Genomic DNA, 9,187 nt, shown 5'->3' with positions numbered 1-9,187 from the left:
TTGTACTTTACATGAAAGTTTACAGAACAAATAGTTTCTTATTAAACAGTACACATATTGTTTTATGACAATAGTTAACAACCCCACGACATATCAACACTTTCCCTTCTCAACCTTGGTTTCCCTATTACTGCTTTCCTGTCCCCTTCTGCCTTCTAGTCCTTGTCCCTGGACAGTTGTGCCCCATTAGTCTTGTTTTGTTTTATGGGGCTATCTAATCTTTGGCTGAAGGGTGAACCTCAGGAGTGACTTCATTACCAAGCTAAAAGGGTGTCCGTGGAGCCATACTCTGGGGGTTTCTCCAGTCTCTGTCAGGCCAGTAAGTCTGATCTTTTTTTGTGAGTTGGAATTTTGTTCTACATTTTTCTCCAGCTCCTTCTGGGACTCTGTTGTGATCCCTGTCAGAGTAGTCAGTAGTGGTAGCTGGGCACTATCTAGTTGTACTGGACTCAGTCTGGTGGAGGCCATGGTAGTTGTGGTCCATTAGTCCTTTGGACTAATCTTTCCCTAGTATCGTGTTTTCTTCATTCTCCCTTGCTCCTGAAGGGGTGAAACCAGTTGAGTATCTTAGATGGCAGCTCACAGGCTTTAAGACCCCAGACACTACTCACCAAGGTAGAATGTAGAACATTTTCTTTATAAACTGTGTTATGTCAATTGAGCTAGATGTTCTCCGAGACTATGGTCCCCACAGCCCTCCGCCCAGCAATTCAGTCCCTCAGGGAGTTTGAATGTGTCTATGGAGCTTCCATGACCTTCCTTGTACAAGACATGCTGGCTTCCCCAGTATCGTGTACTGTCTTACCCTCCACCAAAGTTACCACTTACCTATTGTCTATTTAGTATTTCCCCCTCCCACCCCTCCCATCCCTCATAACCAACAAAGATTGTTTCTTTTTGTGTGTAAACCTTTTCATGAGTTTTTGCAGTAGGGATCTTATACAGTATTTGTCCTTTTGTGATTGACTTATTTCAGTCAGCATAATATCCTCCAGTTTCATTCATGTTATGAGATGCTTCACAGATTCATCATTGTTCTTTATCAGTGCATAATACTCCATTGTGAGTATGTATCATAGTTTGTTTATCCATTCGTCTGTTGATGGGCATCTAGCTTGTTTGAATCTTTTTGCTATTGTGAACAACGCTGCAGTGAACACCGGTGTGCATAAGTCTATTCGTGTGACGGCTCTTATTTCTGTAGGATATATTCCTAGGAGTGGGATTGCTGAACCATATGGTATTTCTATTCTAGCTTTCTAAGGAAGCGCCATATTGTTTTCCAAAATGGTTGTATCATTTTTTAGTCCCACCAGCAGTGCATAAGAGTTCCAACCTCCCCGCAGCCTCTCCAACGTTTGCTATTTCCAGTTTTTTTGATTCGTGCCAGTAATGCCAGGGTGAGAAGGTATCTCATTGTTAGTCTTGGGTTGTTATTTGATGTTACTGATTTTCTAATTGGAGGACTTCCTTTACTATTTCTTGTAATTTTGGTTTGGTTTTTGCAAATTCCCTGAACTTCTGTTTATCTGGAAATGCTGTAATTTTGCCATCATATTTTAGAGACAGTTTTGCTGGATATATAATTCTTGGCTGGCCATTTTTTTCCTTCAAGGCTTTATATATGTCATCCTATTGCCTTCTTACCTGCATGGTTTCTGCTGAGTAGTCTGAGCTTACTCTTATTGATTCTCCTTTGGAGATGACTTTTTGTTTATCCCTAGTCACTCTTAAAATTCTCTCTTTATCTTTGGTTTTGGCAAGTTTGATTATAGTATGTCGTGGTGACTTTCTTTTGGGAACTACCTTATGTGGGTTTCGATGAGCATCTAGGATAGATATCTTGTCATCTTTCACAATATCAGGGAAGTTTTCTGCCAAAAAATCTTCAACAATTCTCTCTGTATTTTCTGTTGTTCCCCCCACCCCGCCCTGCCCTGTTCTGTTATTCCAATCACTCATAGATTATTCCTTTTGATAGAGTCCCGCATAATTCTTAGGGCTTCTTCATTTTTAAAATCCTTTTTTTCTGATTTTTCCTCAGATAAGTTGGTGCCAAGTGCTTTCTCTTCAGTCTCACTAATTCTGAATTCCATTGCCTCAATTCTTCTCCTATGACTTTCTATTGATTTGTGTAATTCTGAATTTCTGATTGTTGTCCCTCTGTAGATTCTTGCAGCCTGTTAAATTTGTCATTTTGCTCTTCTCTAATCTTCTTAAGTTCCTCTATTGCTTGGTCTGCGTTTTGCCCTATCTCCTTTCTGAAGTCTTGAAGAGTTCTGTATATTAATCTTTTGTATTCTGTCAAGAAATTCTCTTCCTCCGGAAAATGTCTTGATTTTTTATTTTTGGAGCTTGCTGTAGCCATCATGGTGTGCCTGTTTATGTGATTTGATATTAACTGTTGTCTCCGAGCCATCTATAAATTATTATATTTTTTAGTTTATGTTTGCTTACTGTGTCCTAACTTCTTGTTTTGTTTTGTTTTGATATGCCCAAAGAGGCTGCTCCTGTGAGCTAGCCCCATCACCGGTGCCCCTGAAGCTCCAAAATCCTGCCACCAGGTGGCCAGAACTGCCATTAAGTATATGAGCCCAAGAGTCCACCCACTCCTCCTGTGTGGATTCAGCTCAGGTGTCCAGGTAGTCAGCCACCAAGCGTGTCGTCGAAGCTCTCATCTACAGTCCTAGACCGGCATGGGTGATTGGTGTAGGCACAGGCATCCGGCTGCTGCAGGGGGGTCACACACTGAGCAAGGCAGGGGGCTGATGACTGCCCCTGAGTATCTGGGAAGAAAGTGTGTCCCTGTTTCCTAGAGCACGTAGGTGGGTGGGTTTTGCAGCTGGGCTATGAGCACACAATGCTGTTGGCTGTAATGACTTGGAGGCACCACTTATTCTTGGGCCCTTTTTGCAGTGGTTAGGTGGCATGAGTGGAGCCACCAGTCCTCAGGCCCCTGATGTGGGTGGGGGAAGGCACTGCTTAATGGGCAGAGTAGTGTCAAATGTCACGAACCTGCCACTTCACAGGTGAAATGGTTGAAGTTAGACTTTAGCTATATACCCTGTTGTATGGTGGTAATGAGAGCCTACACTGTTTAGATGGGCCCACACAAGTCTCTGCAGGGGGAAAGGCACTCAAAGTCCAGGGACCCCTTATGCCTGTGCCTAGGCAAAGGAGCTGTGCCTATCCTGAGTTCCTGGCTTAGGGGAGCTGGCAGATTTTTTTCCCTGGTTGGTAATTCGTTCCCTCTCCAGGGCTGCGAGAATGGCTCAAGACGTGTGATTGCTCCTACTTCTGGCCCAGGGGACTTGGCAATCGCTGAAGCCATCCCAGATCCAGTGCAGAGCAGGGAGTGGGGAGATGAATGAGAGAGAGGTTTTTCCCAATGTGGGGTGTTTTTGATCCGAGGGGTAGGCCAGACGCAAGTACTTATCTTTTGCCCCTTGAGGGCTGCTTCTCACTGGTTCTGGATGGCCGAGTAGACTGTTTGCTGCTGGGTTTCTCCCAACGTGGAAAATGCCTCCCGAGTGCCACTGCTTGCCTCACTGCACACAAGGAGCTGATCCTGCCTGAAGGGCTCTGGCTCCCACCAGCTCAGGTCTGGCAACTCCTTCCTGCTTCTGAACCATCTCTCCCTCCCCCACCACTCAGTCCAATTCCTCAGCTTTGGCTTTGATGTTCAGAGCTCCTAGATTGTTATATATAATCGATTCACTTCTTTTTTGGGTCTTTGTTGTAAGAGGGACCACTGGAAGTGTCTGATTACTCCACCATCTTGGCCCCATCTCCCAGACTCTATTTATCCATTTATTTATTCTTGTGCTTTTCATTTGTGTTTTCATATCAGAAGTTCCATCATTAAGTATTAAAAACTTCTTCCAGTAAAGGTTTCCTGACCATGCATGTTTTCAGTTTCCATTTATCTAAAAATATATTTATTTCACTTTTATTTTGAAGATTATTTTTGCTAAATATAAAATTCTAGGTAACTGTTGCTGTTGCTGTTGTTATTTTTTTCATTCTGAACTGTACAGAATGATCTCTGTTTTTCGTCTGGCTTTGTTTCTGATGAGAAGTCAGCCATCATTGGTATCATTGTTCTATTGTGTATAATGTGTCATTTTGCTGGCTTCTTTTAAGATTTTCTTCTTATATTTGTTTTTTGGCAACTTAAATATGATGTGTCTAGGGTTTTTTTTTTTTAAGTTCTATCTAGGATTCACTGGACTTGAATTTGTAGGTCAATAATTTTGCCTTATTTGAGAAATTTTTCATTGTTATTTCATTAATATTTTTTTCTTTCCTATTTTCTTTTTTCTGGAAATCTAACTGTATGTTTGCTATACCACTTGAGGTTCTTCCACAGGACATTGAATCTCTGTTCTTTTCCTTAAAATAATATTTTTCTGTTTCTTCTTTAGTTTGGACAATTTATAGGAAACTCTCTTTAAATCACTGACCCTTCTGCCATCTTCAGTCTGCCCCTAAGCCAATTCAATACGTTTTCATTTTTGATATCATAATTTCAGTTTTAGAATTTTTATTTAGTTTTTTAAATATCTCCTGAGATTTCTACCTATTTACTTAGTTATGCCCATATACCCTTTTAAGCCCTTGAGCATACTTACAATAGTGGTTTTAGAGTCCTTATCTGCTAATTTCAATATCTGGGTCATCTCAGGGTCTATTTCTGTTGATTGCTTTCTTTCCTTCCTTGATTATGGGTTGCATTTTCCTATTTCCTTTCATGTCTAGTAATTTTTTTTTTAATTGCATGTTGAACACTGTGGATAATACACTGTAGGGGGTCTGAAATTTATTGCCCTTTTAAAAAGAAGAGGCTCTAGTTGCACAGTAGTTAAGAGCTTGGCTGTTAAACAAAATATTGGCATTCAAATCCACCAGCCACTCCTTGGAAACCCTGCAGGGCAGTTCTACTCTGTCCTATAGGGTGGCTATGAGTTGGAATAAACTTGATGGCAATGAGTTTTTAAAAAGAAAGTTGAATTTTATTCTGGCAGGGTATTAAATTATTGGTGAGTTCTTAATATCCTTAAGATTCTTTTAACTCTTTATTAGAGTTGTGTACTTAATCCTAGGGTGGCTCTTACTTTAGGGCATGGTCCTTACTCCTTAGAAGTGGCCTTTCTGAGGTTTCAACTGAATGGTCCAGTTTCTCAGTAAGGTGTCTATACTCTGTATCCCAGAATTATGCAACGTCTGGTATCTTCCATTCAGCTCTAAGTTCCAAACCATCCATTCTCTGATAGTCCTTGAGGGGTTTTACCACTTCTGCAGTCACCCCTCTGTGCAACTCCTTCCTTTCCTCTCTTCTGTCTTGCAAATTCAAGGAACTTCAGTAGTCCTGAATACTAATCGCTGTTTCCAAATCTCAGAGAGGCTGATGTGCTCTGCTTGACCTCCGCTTGCCTGAACCATTGTCTGAAAAGTGTCCCTGGTCAGAAAGCCTATGCAAGTGAGAAACTCACCTGGTGTACTTTCCTTGACTCTGGGATAACTGCCTGTGCTTGCTGTTGCCCAATGCCTGAAAAGAGTTTTCCATCATTTAGTTAATTTTTATAGTTGTGTATAGTGGGAAGCTAAAACTGAAAGCTTCACAATTGTTTTTTAAACTTCAGGTTCTTTTTTGATACTTATATTGTTTCCCATTTTCCTTTTTTTTTCTTTTGCATTCATCAAGTCTATAACAACAGTCAGTCTCAGACTCTGCCTAAGTTATTCACTGCTTGAAACTGATCCATAATAAGTTTCTTTGAAGTTCTTTGGTTGTGGAGCTAAGGTCTTTATGTTGCCCAACTTGCTGTATTCCAGAGGAACAGCTAAATATGGACTAATGAGAGAATGAATGTTGGAGGAGACTTTACCACCTACTTGATTATACATTTGGAGCAGAATGAGACTGATAAGGTACGGTTTTGTCTGTATTCAGTAAGTAAATACTATTTACTTTAATATTAATAAAAATGATCTAAAAAAACCTTTAAACCCTACTTACTTTTAAAGAAAAAGTGGTTAGGTTTGGTACTTTGATTTTCATCAACTACAAGGAGACTCTGCTTAAAAAATTAGGGTAGAGGAGAAAGATCATTCTTTTTTGCAAAGCAATTCATCAAGTGGACAGTGGACTGCAACAGTCCCCACCAAACCCACATTTCTTTTACTGATCCTTTGCAAGAATTGGAGCATTTATATTTCAACTGCCTACAAACTCTTCCAAAATTTTCTGTTACCAGCCAGTTGTGGGTGCTAAATCTCTTGCTCCACATAGGTCAATGGACAAATGTAACAAAATAGTATTTGCTAACTGGAGAAAAAAAATACATTCATAGGTCTGGGGTATTATAAATACAATTCTGAAACTAGATCATATTTCCTATTCAGCTACTTAAATCCCATGTGAAAAAGAAACGTTGAACATTTCTTTTTTTTCTCCATTATACTACATCATATTTCATCTTCATTATATTTTTGTATGATATATCTTGTTTGTCTGTTTACTTTTTCATTATGTTTTCCCCACTCTAGTGTTAAGTTTTATCCATTGCTCTATCCTCAGAGTTTAGAATAGCAAATAGTATGTGCTCAGTAAACATTTGTTACATAAACATCTTATTTCTTCTTGCTAGATTGCAGAATCCTTGAGAGTAGAATCCTACCCACCTCTAACATTTGTTTTCATGCAGAAGACCCTCAATTAATAATGATTGAAAGATTTAATAAATGAACGAAATATCCAAACATTTCAGGTAAAGTTATTATGTATTGAAGTTTAAATAGTGTTTAAAAACTCAGCAGGGAGAAAAGAAAACAAGGTCCACAGCCTGGAAGGGAAGGTGGTAAGTTTGATTTTTGTGAAAATTTCTGCCTGTCTATGGCCAGGAGACACATAATCTCCTCTGGTTCTTTCTACAGAAACACTGAATCCAGAGACAGTATTGTCACGTTATAGAGACTGGGGACTGGAAGTTAGGATTCCACAATCTTTTCTTACCTCTGTTATGCTCTCTTTGTACACATGGCCTTGGAGAATCATTGCCTCTTTGTGCTACTCTGTCCCTATGGAGATGAGAGCGTGGAAGAGAAGAGCTTTTTTTCTCCTTCCCACGTAAGTGTTTGTTTTTAGCCTCATGAATTTGCCAGAGTGCTTGGATACCAAGGTGACAGTCATCAGAAAAATGTGACAGCAAAATAACTTGTTAGAAAGACATATAGAAATGAATTATATTCCTAAAGGGGTGCGGAACATGAGGTTTGGAATAAATTAGTGAAAAGTTTGGAGATCTTCTATGAATTTAGTAGATAGACTATTTAGTCCTGATTCAGGTAAGTTCTTGGCAAAAGTCAAGGGAATGCATTGGTTCTAATGAACAACGATTCTCAGTCACCTCATAGGGATAGTAGGTAGGGCAAGGATGGTGGAAGCTGAGGCTGGAAAGCATTATAATTGAATGTGCCACCTGTCTTCCCTTACCACATTTGGCCTGCTGTGGTGATTGCTATTCCAGAACTTAGAAGCTGCCTCCAAAGATGCCATACAGCCTAAGGTCCCACAAATCACATTTTGCTACTCTAGCTCAAGCATTCTACAGTTCAGTTTTTGTTGGAATAGTAAATAATACTGCTTTAGATGACCAAAGATACTTAGTCTTCTCTTTCTTTCTTTCTTTTGTCTTTAACCTGTGTGGAGGATGGGGGTGTGTGTGGTGGGGTGGCGGGGTGGGGTGTTTAGAACTAATAACAAGGATGAAGGAAAGGCTTAGGAAAGGGACTGGGAGGAGTAAAACTTGTGTTTATTTTTCTAACATCTTCATTTGCAGCCACATCACGAGAGAGAGATGCTCAGAGCAATCTGCAGTTGCCATAACAACTAATAAACTGTAATTAGTCAAAGAAGGGGGAAGAGAGTCAAGAGAACTAAAAACAAAAACAAAGAAAGAATGAAAGAAAATTAATTTAAGCGAGGAAAGAATGAGTTTTCAGTGTACATTGATATGGACATAAAAGTATGTTTTAGATCATATTGGTGGGAGACATGAAAATCAATTAAATATTGAAGGGGAAATGAAGAAAATGGTAATCATTCATGTAAGAATATATGTAAAATATTGGAAATTCTGGAAATAAGAGTTGATTTGAGATAGAAAACTTGAGGAATATTACACACAAACACACACAGACACAAAGACACATACACTCACTTATGTGATACTCCATGAGAAAAGGAGAGCTTGGGACTGCCGTGGAAAGCCAAATTCACTTAGATGAATTTTGTCTTGAGATTTCCAAGGGCACCTTTCCAAGTGGGGTGTCTTAGTTAGCTAGTGATTATAAATACCACAAGTGGAAATTTTAAAGAACAGAAATTTATTTTCTCACAGTTTAGGAGGCTAAAAGTCCAAATTCAGGCCTGGCTCTGGGAAGAGCTCTTTCATTGTCTATTTCAGTTTTTGTTGTTTTTAGGTGCCATTGAGTCAGTTCTGACAACAGAACAAAACACTGTCCAGTCCTGCACCAACCTCAAAATTGTTGTTATGCTTGAACCCATTGTTGCAGCCACTGTGTCAATCCATCTTATTGAAGGTCTTTCTCTATTTTGTAAACCCTGGTGGTGTAGTGGTTAAGAGCTATGGCTGCTAACCAAAGGGTTGGCTGTTCGAATCCACCAGGACTCCTTGGAAACCCTATGGGGTAGTTCTACTCTGTCCCATAGGGCTGCTATGAGTGGGAATCGACTGGACAGCAACGGTTTTTTGTTTTTTGTTTTTTTTTTTTACTTTACCAAGCATTATGCCCTTTTCCAGGAACTAGTCCCTCCTGATAACGTGCCAAAGTATGTGAGAAAAAGTCTTGCCATCCTTGCTTCTAAGGAGCATTATGGCTGTACTTTTTCCGAGACACATTTGTTTGTTCTTCTGGCAGTCCATGGTATATTCAATATTCTTGGCCAACACCATAATTGAAAGACATCAATTCTTCTTTGGTTTTCCTTATTCCCTGTCCAGCTTTCACATGCATATGAGGCAATCGAAAACATCATGGCTTAGGTCAGGTGCACCTTAGTCCTTAAAGTGACATCTTTGCTTTTCAACTCTTTAAAGAGGTCTTTTGCAGCAAATTTGCCCAATGAAATGCGTCGTTTGATTTCTTGACTGCTGCTTCCATG

This window comes from Trichechus manatus, unplaced genomic scaffold (genome assembly GCF_000243295.1).
Source record: "Trichechus manatus latirostris isolate Lorelei unplaced genomic scaffold, TriManLat1.0 scaffold00064, whole genome shotgun sequence".
NCBI classification, from domain to species: domain Eukaryota; kingdom Metazoa; phylum Chordata; class Mammalia; order Sirenia; family Trichechidae; genus Trichechus; species Trichechus manatus.
The sequence above is the reverse complement of the archived record's forward strand: the minus strand, read 5'-3'. Positions refer to the sequence as shown.